The 16,085-nt window shown below is 43.1% G+C and overlaps 1 protein-coding gene across 1 annotated transcript in view; it reads left to right on the top strand.

Annotated features, from left to right (window-relative positions):
• Positions 1-534: 534 nt before the first annotated feature.
• Positions 535-16,085, top strand: part of TBCE (tubulin folding cofactor E) — a 49,579-nt gene continuing 34,028 nt past the window's right edge. Inside the window, exon 1 of the mRNA XM_075596776.1 lies at positions 535-646. The gene's annotated coding sequence lies outside the window, so the exon portion shown is untranslated. The remainder of the gene's footprint in view (positions 647-16,085) is intronic.

The raw sequence follows: 16,085 nt of genomic DNA, 5'->3' as shown, positions 1-16,085 counted from the left end.
GGGGGAAGGGGAGGAGGGGTCCTGAAAGCAAAAGTAATGAACAAAAGAATTCTCATGATGTCATGAACTAATTAGACAAGAAAATGATGTAACTCCCAGTCGGTATTCATCCCTGCTGGATATAATGTGGTCAACATAAATATCCAGTACATTTCTCTTTTATTCAAGTTATTGAGGCGATTCCCTTTTCTGACATGTTGAGGAATGTGTTCAATGGCACTGAAAGAAAACAATTTGGGATCGCCCTGTGGGCAACTGGAGAAATGTCGGTAAACTGGAAATCTGAGGTCCTTGGTATTAATGGACCTCAGATGTCCCATGATCCTGATCTTTAGTGGACGAATAGTCTAACCAATGTACTTTTTCCCACATCCACAGTGTATATATTACATAATTAGAATTACATGTAATTAAAGTTCTTATTTTGTATTTGGTGTCTCTGTTACTATGGACTTGATCGTTAATTTTTTTATTTTTAAATAGGTATAGCAAATTTACAAACACTAGTGTCCGCATTTTTAAAAGCCTTTCAGCGGTTCAAAACCTCTTGTGTTATGAACAGGAGAATTGAAAAGGCTTGGAGATAGATGGGTGGACAGCGCATTGGCTTTTTTGAAACTAAACTTCGGACCTCCCTGTAAGAAAGGTATGATGTCAGAATCTAGGAGAAGTGTCCCAATGTCTGGTAATAATAGATCTAATAACACTATTGTACTGAGTGATAAAAAGGGGTGTATTATCTCCAAAGTTGGTGTTCTTTTTGCCAGAATGTTGTTTGGGTGTCAATAGATCAGATCTTGTAGTGAAAAAGGCCCTATTAAAAGCCTCCTGTATGTCAGTAGATCTGTATCCTCGCTGTTGAAATCTTAGGGCGAGATCCCGTGATTGCACTACAAATGTCTCGGTGGAGGAACAAATCCGTTTAAGTCTCAGAAATTGTCCCTTAGGGATCCCTCGTATGAGTGATCGAGGGTGACTGCTATCTACTTGTAAGAAAGCATTTCTGGAATTTTCTTTACGGAAGATGTTACTCTGTATTGTGCCATCTGTAATAATGAAGAGCAATAAATCCAGATACACTGGCGACACAGTTTATTACACTGCGGCCAGATCCGCAAGCCGGGAGATTTCCCGGCTTGCTAGTGGCCGCCCCTCGGCGTGCCGCGCGTCATAGACGCGCGGTCACGCGTCTTCGGGAGCGTGCGCCCCCTGCACGCGCGTCCAGGGGCTCCCCGAGGGAGCCCTGGTGTCCCGCGATCGCGGGACAGCGGCAGGGGGTTCCGGGGGACCCGGCGGACCCGGCAGCGGTAGGGAGAGCGCCCCGATCGGAGGGCGCTCTTCCGCTGCTTCGGCGCGCGCCCGTCACTCTCGGGCGCGCGCCAGGCTACTGCTGCGGCACAGAACGGGCAAATGCTCGAATAAACTGTGCCGCAGCAGTATGCAATATGATGCATATGACTTGAGAATGTAAACTTTAAATTTAAATCATTGTGATTGAGGGACTCCACGAACTCCCCCAATAACTCAGTGCCACCTTGCCAAATCAAAATAAGATCATCTATATAACGACGGAAAAAAACAATATTATTTATTTATAAAATATTTCACCAGGAAGTAATACATTGAGTTACCTCTCGTTTTCAAATATGTCCTGGGCATAGTTAAGACAAATAATACATGGTTACAAATACAGTTACATAAGTGAACAGGGTATACATTATATACAAGACATTGCACAGTTAAAGAAAAGTATATATTATAGGCGTATGTAACAGTTACAGACCAGATTAAAATGTGAGTTTTGAAAGAACTTAAACTGGTGGTGGATGTGAGAGTCTCCTGTAGGTTGTTCCAGTTTTGTGGTGCGCGGTAAGAGGAGGAGCGGCCGGATACTTTGTTGAACCGTGGGACCATGAACAGTCTTTTGGAGACAGATCTCAGATAAGTGCTGCATGTGGTAGGGGTGAGGAGCTTGTTCAGATAGATGGGTATCTTGCCCAGAAAGTATTTGAAGGCAAGAAAGGAGAGATGAACTTTGCGCCTAGACTCAAGTGATGACCAATCTAGTTCTTTGAGCATTTCACTGTGATGTGTGTTGTAGTTGCTTTGGAGAACAAAACGGCATATTGAATTGTAGATGGTGTCAAGTTTGCTGAGGTGGGTTTGGGGTGCCGAGCCATATACTATGTCTCCATAGTCGATAATTGGCATTAGCATCTGCTGTGCAATACGCTTTCTGACCAGCAGACTTAATGAGGATTTGTTCCTGTAAAGTACACCTAGTTTGGCATAGGTTTTGGATATCGGGGTGTCAATGTGCATCCTGAATGTTAAGTGGGAGTCAAACCATATGCCCAGTTATTTAAAACAAGTAACAGGAGTTAGGGTGGTGTTAGCGTTGGTTCTGATCTGCAGCTCAGTCACTGGAAGCTTTAAAAATTTTAGTATTGGTCCCAAATACCATTGTTACAGTCTTGTCAATGTTTAAAAACAGTTTGTTTTGGGAAATCCAGTTTTCGAGTCTCAAAAAGTCAGACATAAGTATGTGTTCAAGGTCGGAGAAGCTATGGCTGTGTGCATATAGGATTGTGTCATCTGCATACATGTGTATTGAGGCTTCCTTACAAGCTTTGGGAAGATCATTGATGAACACTGAGAAGAGTAGGGGCCCCAGAAAAGAGCCTTGTGGGACACCAGAGGTGATATCCAGGGGGTTGTAGTTAGAGTTTGAGATGGACACATGTTGGGATCTACCTGATAGGTAGGACTGAACCAGTTTAAAGCATGCTTCCCTAATCCAGAGCTCTGGAGTTGGTTAAGCAGGATAGCATGATCAACAGTATCAAAAGCCTTTGCAAAATCTAGGAATATTGCACCAGTGAGTTGTCCTCGTTCCATTCCACACTGGATTTCACTGAAAACTTTTAGCAGGGTAGTTACGGTGAAGTGTTTGGGGCGTAAACCAGATTGGAATTGGCTAGGGAAAATTTGCCTTGGTTTAGTAATCGCTTAGTTGGGAGTGGACACATGTTTCCATAACTTTGGATAGTATTGGGAGAAGAGAGATTGGCCTGTAGTTTGAGACAGTGTTTTTGTCTCCACTTTTGAAGATTGGGACAACTCTGGCAGTTTTCCAGGTCTTAGGGATATGGCCTGCAGACAGGATAGAGTTGACTATGTAAGCAATTGGTTTGGCAATGGCTGGGGCACCAAGTCTTAGGAACTTTGATTGTAGTAAGTCAGGTCCACATTGGCTGCTTAGTTTTTATTTGAGCACTTGTGTAATCTCTTCGGATACTGGGCCAAATTGAAAATTGTGGGCAGTGTTGGGAGGGGGTGGGGCTATACTCTCAGGATGAGATTCATGTTTGGGTTGCGTTTCGCTAATAAGTTGTCAGCACACCCCACAAAGTAATCATTGAGTGCATTTGCAATGTCAGTGGGGTTTGTCAGAGTAATATCCACCTTAGTGATATTACTTGGTTGTTGATGGTTAGAAGGCTGGAATATATTGTTGATAACCTTCCAGAAGTTAGCTGGGTTAGATGTATTCTGGTGGAGATTGTCAGAGTAATATTGTGCGTTTGCATGCCTTGTTTGCCTTGTGCACATGTTCCGCAGGCATCTGTAGTGATTGAGATCCTTGGTAGTGCCAGTTACTTTTGTAGCTTTTCCACAAGGCATCCCTGAACTGGTAGAGTGCTATAAAGTCAGTTGTAACCCATGGAAGGTGAGCCCCCAGTACTCTTATTCTGCGTAGTGGAGCATGGGTATCACAGAGTCTTAAGAACTCAGATTGAAAAAAGTGGAGTGCAGGACCGGGAATTAAATTGATTTTGTGCCAAGGTCATCCAGAAACTGTTGTGGGTTAAAGTTTCTAAATGTTCTAGTGAGGAGAACTTTAGGGCTTAATTGGGGCGGTTTAATTGTCCTTACACAGTACACTATTGCATGGTCATTGACAATGTCAGGAAGGATGCCAGAGGATTGGATTCTGCTGTGATTTGAGGAGAGAATCCAGTCTAGCAAGGAATGGTTGCGCGATTTCAGGTTTATCCGTGTGGGTTGGGAAATGAGTTGCGATAGGTTAAGTGACTTGATTTGTATCTGGATTTTGTGTTTTTTAGGGTCAAGCCAGTTGAAGTTGAAATCCCCAAGCACTAGCAGCTCACTCTTCTCATTCAGAGAGGAAATGGAGCCAAGAAACTGGGTGATATCGGTCAGGGATTGTAAAGGGGCTTTAGGGGTGTGGTAGATGCCAGCAGGCAAGAGGGGCTTAGAAAAATAGAGACAGATTCTGCCAACTAGGATTTCAAAAGAGGGTGGGCTTGGGGGGCAATTTAACAGTGTAAATTGTAAGGTGTCTGCAATATAAAATAACACCCCTCCTGTCTGACCTATCTCTCCTAGAAATTGAGCATCCCTGAATGACGATATTTGCATCGGAAGTTTTAGGGGTTAGCCATGTTTCTGTGAGAATTATGGCTTTTGGCTTATGCATAAGGCTCCATGCTCTTGGTTCATCCAGTTTGAGCAGCAGGCTCCGGATATTTATATGGGTGACAGATAGACCTTTTTGGAATTTGAAGGGGGTAGTCTCAGGGGTATGGAACAGAGTTGAAATGGGAGGGCCTGGGTTAGGTTGAATATCACCTGCTAAGGAGAGTAATAATATGAGCAGACATTTGAGTAGTTGTTTGCAAGTTGTACATTTGTGGTGTTTGCCATTAGAGTGAGCAGTGGTTAATGTGTTGGTTTTTAGAGTTCTCCACCAACATTCAGTAGATAGTGCAAGGCTATTGAGTAGTCCAGGGTATATGGTGATATTGAGTGTGGGACAGGAGGGCGGAGTTTGTAGGGGATAGAGGGAGTAACATTTCCATGAGGCCAGGAGAGAACAAAGTTGATGTATATCCCAGGTTCATTATTCCAGAGGTAGGTAATGCTGCATGGAGCTGTTGTGAGCCAAGTGTGTGCAGACTAAACAGCAGGGGTGTGCCTTTTCCTTGTCAAATGTTTTGCTGCATTGCAATGCTATGGTCTATTCAGGCTTTGCAGTGGGCTGAGTGGGTGTGGAAGGTAGTTGTGTGCAGTCAGTGTTGGGAGAGGCTACAGTAAAATAAGGTGTAAAGGGGGGGTTAAATTGTGCAGGCTAACAAGCATGAGATCATAGTGTGGTCAGAGAAGCTCACTGTTTGTTGCCTTGTGTAGAAGAGTTTGCCGTAGGTCCAGTCCCCAGTCACCTCTAGTCAAACTAGTCAAACTCTAGTCTAACTATATTCTCACTTAAAATGATCACCTTTTAAATGCATCACTCTTAAAATGCCAATGCTACCCAGCCAATGCGTCCCTTAGAATGACATTTATACATCTAAGCAGTCACATGATCCTCCCCCCAATAAATCTGCCTGTTAGGCAATTATCAGCACACCGTTAAAAAATAAAAATACACCTTTTGATATTCAAACATACCAAGATCAAAAATTAAGGCAGGGTGGGTAATTCTTTTAAGACAGTGGGTTGCAGACCAATCATATTAGAACGATAGATATTTTTATCGCTATAAATTTGTTTTCTCCCAGTGACCCTTAAATAAATTAGCATAAGAGGATGCAAAAGCGGTGCCCATTGCTCTGCCACGTAATTGTAAATAATAATTGTTGTCAAATAAAAAATAATTCTGCTTTGTTGGTATGAAAAAAAAATTTAAGGGTCAATTTCCTGACAAATTTCTGTAAGTCAATCGTGGTCTCAAACAACTGAAAATATTCTGACGGTGCAAAACCTAAACCCTTGTTGAGGATAGAAATCTCACCGGCAGACAGATTGACTCCAGAAATATTAATGACATTATTAGACTCATTCAAAAAAGCTTCTTTCTTTTGTTTTGAGGAACCTGTCCTCTTCGAGCGTCTAGTCCTCTTTTGTTTTTTTTGAGTCCCTCTGTAAAAAAAGAGACTGAGGATAAGAATGTTCCTGTATGAACCGTGTGGTAGGAGATTCTTGTTGTTGATCTCACGCATTCTACACTCATAAATTCACTTGTGATGCAATTTCTGACCATAGAAGGCTGCAGCATGTTGAGATTCATTCATTGCTAATTGCTGTTGCTTCTCGCAGAAAACAATCTATTCCCCTTTGTCTACTTAACCACATATTTAAAGGTGGAGCAGCAATTAAAAAGACAGATTTATGCGGCTCCACACACTACCAGATCATTTACTAATTATTCTCCTGCTTACTAGTGGATGGGGGCTAGTTCTGCACATATTTGTCATAGTAGGGCAGGTGTGGCCATCTCCGGTCCTCAAGGGCCACCAACCTGCTTCAGCACAGATGACTCAGTCAAAACGACTGAAGCAGGGATATCCCTAATACCTGACCTTTTTGTGGCTCTGGAGAACTGGAGTTGGGCACACCTGTAGTAGTGTAATGACCAGTGACCCATGAATGCAAAATAGTGAATAACTGCAGGCAGAATTCAAGGCCCCATTTAAAGTAAAAACATTTATTTTTCACAGAACAAAAAAGGGAAATTCATTTTTTTCCTATCCAAAGTGCCTTTGCATTTTTCTTTGAAATTTATTTTTAAGCAGATCAACCCAGCTGTGAGATAATGTGCCACATACATTTTTCTTTCATGGTGTGCTGGAACCTGCAAAAAAAGGTCAATATCAGTATCACATTTAACTCTTTCGTTCCCTGTGATGTTGGGGCAGCATCATATTAAATGGCGCCTTGAGGCCTTATGACGTTGCCTTGCCATCAATGTTTTGCTCATCTCTAGAGAAGATCACAAACACTGCTCTCAACAGGAAAAATTGTGCTTGTGATTACTATAAAATGGATAACCTAGTCCAGAAGCTGAAGGTCGTGGCACACAGTGTTTAACTAAAGCAGATTATTGATGTCAACCGCTACAACTTTCAACTTTTCTCATGACAAAATAACAAAACCCCATGCTATTGCTGCTGATCTGAGAAAACATGAAAACAATTGGAAATGTTTAAAAGAAAAAAACATCTGCAGCAACATGAAGAAAATAACAGGAATATGTAGCCAAAATTGTGTTGCATGCAACAATCTCATGTTTTGGTATCTTTCTTACCCGCCACCAGAATAACAAGGTATATTTAATTAAACATCCATTCGCATGCACCAGTATGTACGAGGTTTATATAATCGGGTGCCTGGATGGGATTTATGTTGGAAAGACAGGCAAGTTAAGAACATTATGGCTGATCATAGATTCAGTATAAGATCATCATCATACAGTGCAGGCACATCCAATCACCCAGTCTCTAAACATCAGCTGGAATGAGTGCACAATTCAGATTGTGATACTTGCCAATAGACAAAATAGAACCTTCTAGAGGTGACAAAACATTGTACCTGCTGGGATCTTTCTCTTAAATACATTGATTGAAGGCGCTAAATGAAAGTCTCTTACTACTGATTTCTAGAACAATGTTGAAGAACGACAACATGAGTGAAATGTGGAGGACTTAAGACTTCGCAGGGGCCATAGCCTTCATTACGCATGTTTGATTGTAGAAACCTAATTGTGACTAATTCTGAATATGTAATATTGGATGTTCTGTGCTTCCCAGACTGCATTTGCCATATATAGAGACTCCATCTTATGCATAAAAACAGAAATAGACTGCCCGGCGCTTCCTAGTAAAATACCACAGCACCACCTAGTGGTGGAAAAATGGTAAAGCAAATGCTATACAATAAAATAAAAAGGAAACAGAAATGGACAATAGAAAATAAATAACTGCGTCAAATGACCACTCAACCTCATGAGGGGAAGCCACAACCCTCTAGAGAGCAAGATACACGAAGGATAACTCCTGACGAAGCAAGTTAACCCTATCTTGCGAAGCGCGTTGAGTGGGAGAGGAGGAAATCTGTCCCCGATTGATCGTGACGTCAGACGCCGACTCTAGTCAAACCGCGCGAGAACCCCAGCGGCCGCTTGTGGGGATCGCTAGCGACTGACAGAGACGGATCAAGCGCACACCGGTCAGCACTTTGCTATAAAGATACCTTTATGTGTCCTGAGTGGCAGTACAAAGTGTGAGTACGCCCTCGGGGGCTTTTAATATATTTGTGTATTAAGGGTGTTTGTGATTTACCACACCATCAGCCCCTTTCTGTTCCCCCTCCCCATCCCGTTTCTTCCCCACCTACTCAAGCTTGGCTACCTGGCAGTTTACAACTTCAAGCAACTGCCGAATACCATTGGTTAGTCTAGGACACACTCCCTCATCCTTCGTGTATCTCCATCTTATGCATCTCTGACTTAAATCTCCATAATTGTGGAAAGGTATTATTCCCAGGAGTCCTTTTTGAACTTCTTGTCTTTTTTCCCCACCAAATTTCATATTGTGTTATCCCAGTTTGTTGTTGATTAACGCACACTCCAGAAGACATTTATTGGATCCCGACTTTAGATTAGGCTCCCTGCTAGTTGATCTATATGCACCCGTGGAGCTCTTCATCTAACCCGTTGCTTCAGGGATTATCATTTTTCTTCTGCTTTTTTTGTTCTGCGTCAGTTGTGTATCATGTTAAACCACTTGTCGAAACTCTGATAGTGGACTTATGACTTTGGAGGCCATTTCTAACTCCTTTGCAACTTTCAGACCCCTCTCAAAAGCGTTTCCTGTAACTGCTGGTCAGTCTTTCACATTTGGTTTTGAGGAATTTGCCCCATTCTTCCTTACAGAACTGCTTCAACTTCGTGGCATTTAAGCACTTCCTTGCATGGACAGTTCGCTTCAGGTCCAGACACATTATTTAAATAGGGTTTAGGTTCAGACTTTGACTAGGCCATTATAAAATGTGGAATTTCTTCTTCTGCAGACATTCTTTTGTAGATCTGCTTGTATGTTTAGGATCATTGTCTTGCTACATGACCCACTTTCGCTTCAACTCACAGATGGATGGCCTTGCATTCTCCTCTAGAATCTTCTGATACAATGCAGAATTTATGATTGTGTCAATGATGGCAAGGCGTCCGGATCCTGAGGCAGAAAAGCAGGCCCAAACCATCACACTCCCACCACCATGCTTGACGGTTGGGGTGAGGTTCTTCTGTTTGAATGCAGTGTTTGGTTTTGTCAAACATAACGTTTCTTATTGAGGCCAAAAAGTTCTACCTTTTGACCCGTCTGTCCAGAGTACATTGTTCCCAAAGTCTTGTGGATCATCTTTGTGCTCTTTTGGCAAACTTCCGATGGGCAGCAATGTTCTTTTTAGAGAGCAGTGGTTTCTTCCTGGGTCCTTCTATGAACACCGTTCTTGTTCAGTCTTTTTCTGATTAGTTGATTCATGAGCACTTACATTAGCCAAGGCGAGAGTGGCCTGCAGATCCTTGGATGTAACTCTGGAGTTCTTTGTGACGACTTGGATGATTTACTGGTTTCTTCTTGGCGACATTTTGGTATGATGACCGCTTCTGGGTAGAATGACTGTGGTCTTGAACTTTTTCCATTTGTAGACTATCTGTCTGACAGTGGATTGGTGGAGCCCCAAATCCTTAGACATGGTTTTGTAACCCTTTCTAGACTGATGAGCATCAATAACTGCTTTTCTGAGGTCCTCAGAGAATTATTTTGATCGTGGCATGACGTGTTTCCACCCACCTGTATGGCGAAGACAAAACTCACAAAGTTTCTGATCTTTATATAGGGTGGGGCCTCTACCCCTGATCTACCTAATTATTCAAACACCTGCTTCTAATTATCCCCTTTAATTTCGCTGATAAAACCAGGGTTTCACTTACTTTTTCACATACCCTGACTCTTAATTACTCATTGTTTGTCTAATTCATACATCAATTTACTGAAAGACATGGAATTGGTTAATATAACCTCTACTGGATATTTAAGAAAAGACTGGTTTAGATTCAAGAAGGTTATCATGGAAAAACGATGGAATTTCCGTAATACATTGGGGTTCACAAACTTTTCCTCGCCACTGTACGTACATTTCCTTTGTTTTATTATGGTTTACCACTTATAGTCTTAAAATTGCAGTCTTCTATTAGTTTTAGAGACAGTAGGGGAACCCCTGCTACAGCCTAAATGAAGTGGTATTATGAACGGTGCTTTGGGTATAAACTGTAGTGGATGAAGGAGAGAAAGGACCCAATTTAGCACTCGAGTTCACACTCTGTGGTGTTTAGTGATTGAATTAAAAACATGATCTTTATTAAACAACATATAAAAAAAAAGTCCAACGACGTACTGAAGGTGAGTTGATCCTAAATATAGAAAGCCATATTGGCTCTGGATCAAAAAAGTTAATATGTGCCAGATGGTTTTAATAAACCACTGGTACTGTTGCAACACAGTGATCCTAATGCGAACCTGTGTAGTAGGTGATTAAAACAGGGGTGTCCGGGTAAGTACTGGGATTGCAGGTCACAGTATCATAGTAATTCTGTATAAGATGTGACCCAACTGATATACATGGTATATTTGTTTTTATGTTTATCAGTATTGGTATTGCTTGATCAGCTATGCTTCTCTATGATAGTTAGTGTGCCCCTATCAGTGACACATGACCTGAGGTAACCCTCTGGATATTGTACTCCTGGGTGTATATACCTATGTTAACCAGCGTGGTTCTAGTCAGAGAGTGATGTCCTGGCTATGGTTGTAACAGTAGGTCAGTATCCCAGTGTGGGAGACACTGATAGTAGGGGCAGGTAGGTAACTCTTTTAATAAGGGTTTTTAAACAGAGAGCTGCGTGATTGTAGAAGCTGAAGTGAACCTCACGGATATGCAGCAGCACACCAACGCGTCAGAGCAGCTATGGTGTACTGCAGGTGAGGCTGCTCAGTGCTAAGATACCGGAGCACTATCCCTAAAACCACTTTGAAGAGGCTAACAGTGACCGTCGGGGCACTTATAGCCTATGTGAAACTGCACTCGCAGACTACCGCATTAACTCGCGGTCACACAGATACATGCGGAGGCAGTCCTGATCTGCGCGTGCATGTATGTACAGAGAGCCGACGCGCGCGTTTCGCGAGGGGCTTTTTCAAGGCAAAGGGTTAGTATCATTGAGGATACCCTGCAGGTAGGCAGGTATATATAGGGCCCCCAGTGATGACGTCATAAGTTAACCCCTGGTGTGCCAAGGTATGTTTGGTCCTGAGATGAAGCACAGTAAGTATACCAATGTTTTTAACTACATATCCAGCACACTATTAATAAATAATAAAGATCTGACTCAATTTTGTGTTATTCTTGCCTTATTGTCAGAAACTGGCAGAGTGAAGTGATTCACTTCAGATCTGCTGCAGGGGTAGTGGAAATGATCATGTACATATAAGCACTATGTTCTACTGTCAGGGTCCAGAGGAAGCCCTGTGATATAAAATGATGTCACCGCTCTAAGGTGGTGATAATCTGTGTGCAGGATTGGGGAACTGCCTGTTTTTACAATCATGGCTATAATGGTTGGTATATATTCATGTGCAGATGGTGATGTCACGGAGCTGTGTATACGGTGAGTATGACAGAATTTCAAATAGTGTCTGAATAGAGAGGTACACCCTGCCTATAGGAATGGGGTGTAAAGGAACCCTTCATTGACCATCCAACAAAGGGTATGCGGAAAGGAGATTGGGACAAAGTTCTCCTCCAAATAGAAGCCAAATGGATATACACTTTGGGGACATTGGCACCTAGAGGCCTGAATGAAGGGTTCCTTTACACCCCATTCCTATAGGCAGGGTGTACCTCTCTATTCAGACACTATTTGAAATTCTGTCATACTCACCGTATACACAGCTCCGTGACATCACCATCTGCACATGAATATATACCAACCATTATAGCCATGATTGTAAAAACAGGCAGTTCCCCAATCCTGCACACAGATTATCACCACCTTAGAGCGGTGACATCATTTTATATCACAGGGCTTCCTCTGGACCCTGACAGTAGAACATAGTGCTTATATGTACATGATCATTTTGGACATCACTTCCACTACCCCTGCAGCAGATCTGAAGTGAATTATCACTTCACTCTGCCAGTTTCTGACAATAAGGCAAGAATAACACAAAATTGAGTCAGATCTTTATTATTTATTAATAGTGTGCTGGATATGTAGTTAAAAACATTGGTATACTTACTGTGCTTCATCTCAGGACCAAACATACCTTGGCACACCAGGGGTTAACTTATGACGTCATCACTTGGGGCCCTATATATACCTGCCTACCTGCAGGGTATCCTCAATGATACTAACCCTTTGCCTTGAAAAAGCCCCTCGCGAAACGCGCGCGTCGGCTCTCTGTACATACATGCACGCGCAGATCAGGACTGCCTCCGCATGTATCTGTGTGACCGCGAGTTAATGCGGTAGTCTGCGAGTGCAGTTTCACATAGGCTATAAGTGCCCCGACGGTCACTGTTAGCCTCTTCAAAGTGGTTTTAGGGATAGTGCTCCGGTATCTTAGCACTGAGCAGCCTCACCTGCAGTACACCATAGCTGCTCTGACGCGTTGGTGTGCTGCTGCATATCCGTGAGGTTCACTTCAGCTTCTACAATCACGCAGCTCTCTGTTTAAAAACCCTTATTAAAAGAGTTACCTACCTGCCCCTACTATCAGTGTCTCCCACACTGGGATACTGACCTACTGTTACAACCATAGCCAGGACATCACTCTCTGACTAGAACCACGCTGGTTAACATAGGTATATACACCCAGGAGTACAATATCCAGAGGGTTACCTCAGGTCATGTGTCACTGATAGGGGCACACTAACTATCATAGAGAAGCATAGCTGATCAAGCAATACCAATACTGATATACATGGTATATTTGTTTTTATGTTTATCAGTTGGGTCACATCTTATACAGAATTACTATGATACTGTGACCTGCAATCCCAGTACTTACCCGGACACCCCTGTTTTAATCACCTACTACACAGGTTCGCATTAGGATCACTGTGTTGCAACAGTACCAGTGGTTTATTAAAACCATCTGGCACATATTAACTTTTTTGATCCAGAGCCAATATGGCTTTCTATATTTAGGATCAACTCACCTTCAGTACGTCGTTGGACTTTTTTTTTTTATATGTTGTTTAATAAAGATCATGTTTTTAATTCAATCACTAAACACCACAGAGTGTGAACTCGAGTGCTAAATTGGGTCCTTTCTCTCCTTCATCCACTTCTATTAGTTTTATCAAATTTGCAGATATCTTATGAGTAGATTCTTGTAGGCGACCATTCCCTAAACCGTTTTTTCAGGTATATGTAGTGCTGGTTTTTTTTCCACTTCGCTACGGATGTTTTTTTTATTTCATGTTGTTCACGTCATCAGTGCTGGTGCTGGGTTATATACAGTAGATGTCGGTTCTGTTAGTATTTTGTCTTGAAGTCCAAATGCAGACAGAAATGTTAACCAATAAACAATAACAAACCTTTCTATGACGTGTGTCTGCTTTATTTTAAGTAAACCACAAACTATTAGCAATAAGGATTTGCATGTATTCTACTTCAGGGGTGTGCAAACATTTCCTCTGCGCCCCCCTGCCTGTTGTCCCCCACTGCTCGTTCCCCTCCTTACTTTATCTCCGCCGTTCTGACGTCACAACGTCCTGTGACGTCACATTGCCATTGCAATGCAACGTAATGTGACCTGCATTGCCATGGTGACGCATCACAAGAAGCTGCCGGAGACAAGGTAAAGGAACTTACCTCTTGTGCACGATCCCGGGCATTTAGGTTGGGTAAGAGTGCAGGGCCTCGGTAAGCACTGTCCCGTCCCCCCCTGAAAATCTTGCACCCCAGTTTGCGCACCCCTGTTCTCCACTATTGGCAACAAGATGAGTAGAGAAAAACGGAGCACTATCCAAGGTGAAAAAACGGACCCAGAGGGGGCTCATTCAGAAAAAAGAACAGACTTTATTGGACCATACAAAAGACCCCTAGGGAGGCAGCAAAACACAATGTGTTTCGTGCGTGTATAGCGCTTCATCATGGTTGTGTTTTGCTGCATCTCTTTAGGGGTCTTTTGTATGGTCCAATAAAGTCTGTTCTTTTTTTTTATGAGTGAGCCCCCTCTCTGGATCAGTTTTTTCACCTTTGATAGTGTTCCATTTTTCTCTACTCATCTTGTTGCTTTACCTACATGGATGCACATAATTGGACCTCCAAGGACTGATCCAGATCTCTACAATAGTGAGTTCTGCTCATGTTTTTAGCACTGCTATTATACTAGTGGGTGGGAGATTATTTTTTGTGTCAGTAATTGCTGCTTGTGTATACCGACAGGATACATTAGACACTAGTCTCCCTATACCTGCTACTGATAAGGTACTTTCATCAGTCCATACTTTCTCATATATAAAGTATTATTTACTGGATGTATGTATGTCTGGTAGCACCAGACTCCTACTTTATCTACACTATCAGCGTATTACCTTGTAGCAGAATAATACAGCCACTGAATACCTCTACAAAAAGTATACAGTATATATTTTAAACTATGTCCCCAAGGAAAAATATATTTGCTTAAGGTTTTGTAAAGTAGACCGGGACATAAATCCTTATAGAGGCAACTTTATTAAAGCATCAGTGTGAGGATTAGACCTCGGTCCAGCCTCTATGACGCGTCCCATGACACGTTGGGTGACAGCCCTCGCGCCGCAATACTCCTACCAGGACCGGACCTAGACTCTGCCCCCGCGCCACGTTCCGTGACGCAACGGAGGACGTCACTGTTCTTTAACGTCGGTGCTGCGATGCCAGGGGCACTCGAGGGGTTAATTCTGCCAATTACTCCACGGCTGTGATACACTCCACCCCTGCCTATCAGTACACAGCCTACCTATAGAAAACAAAAGAAAAGCGCCAGCTCCATAGCGTAATACTGTAAAAAATAGAAAATGTTATTTAAACATGTAGTCACCAGGACCTATACTCACATGGTGGGTAAAAAATACAATCGTTTGAGACAATCTGTAATTGCAGATCCGCGCGGGTAAGGTGGACAGACAGGTAACTAAGAATATTGGATCGGCAGAACCAGGTAGTATAAACAATAAGAGTCACTCCTTGAGAAAGTCACTGTGACGAAACGCATAGGACGTTGTGATGTAGCACGCAGTGACGTGCAGCTGACACGCGAAATCAGGAAGTACTGCACATCTCTACGTATCACTCTCCGCTCCCTGTGGCGCCGCTATTGATGCGGCTATGACTAAACCACCCACCCTGGTGAGAACTGCTGCGGGGAGTCTTATTGAGTGGAGCAGCACCCTACATCTGAGAGACAGCGTGGGGTGCACTACATAGCTGGTGAGAGCAGCGCTGTGGTGCAGTTGGAGCCGGTCTGATCAAGAGGTTTCCTGGGGTCTGTGAGAGACAGATGAGTGACTCTTATTGTTTATCCTACCTTGTTCTCCCGATCAAATATTCTTAGTTACCTGTCTGTCCACCTTACCCGCGCGGATCTGCAATTACAGGTTGTCTCAAACGATTGTATTTTTTTACCCACCAGGTGAGTATAGGTCCTGGTGACTACATGTTTAAATAAAATTTTCTATTTTTTCCCTGCGAGTTGATGACGCCGTGGCGTGGGCTTCGCCCATCTGGGAACAAAGGCCTGACCTCACGTCCAACATTGGTCGCTTCATCAAGGATTTCTGCAGAGTAATCGACACGCCCAGATGCAAGGTAACCGCTGCCTCCTCTCTCTTCCATATTTCCCAAGGCAGTCGTCCCGTGGCCCGGTACGAAGTCGAATTTCGGACCTTAGCCGCTTAAACGATGAGGCATTGGCGGCAGCATTCTGGCAAGGTCTCTCTGAGAACCTTAAGGACCAAGTTGCTGCTTAGGAACGCCCCACAGAACTGGAGGGGCTCATTGGCCTATGCATCCGAGTAGACGTAAGATTACAGGAAAGAAGGGCTGAGAGAAACTGACGCAAGCAAGGTATGCAGTCCCTCCGCAGCCACTACACAGAGATCCTTGACCCTCCTCTTCTGGACCTGGAAGAACCCATGCAACTCGGAGGCAACAAGCTATCGCCTGGTTAGAAACA

The sequence above is a fragment of the Ascaphus truei genome, chromosome 4 (genome assembly GCF_040206685.1).
Source record: "Ascaphus truei isolate aAscTru1 chromosome 4, aAscTru1.hap1, whole genome shotgun sequence".
Taxonomy (NCBI): Eukaryota; Metazoa; Chordata; class Amphibia; order Anura; family Ascaphidae; genus Ascaphus; species Ascaphus truei.
This window is presented reverse-complemented; position numbering and strand designations above follow the sequence as displayed.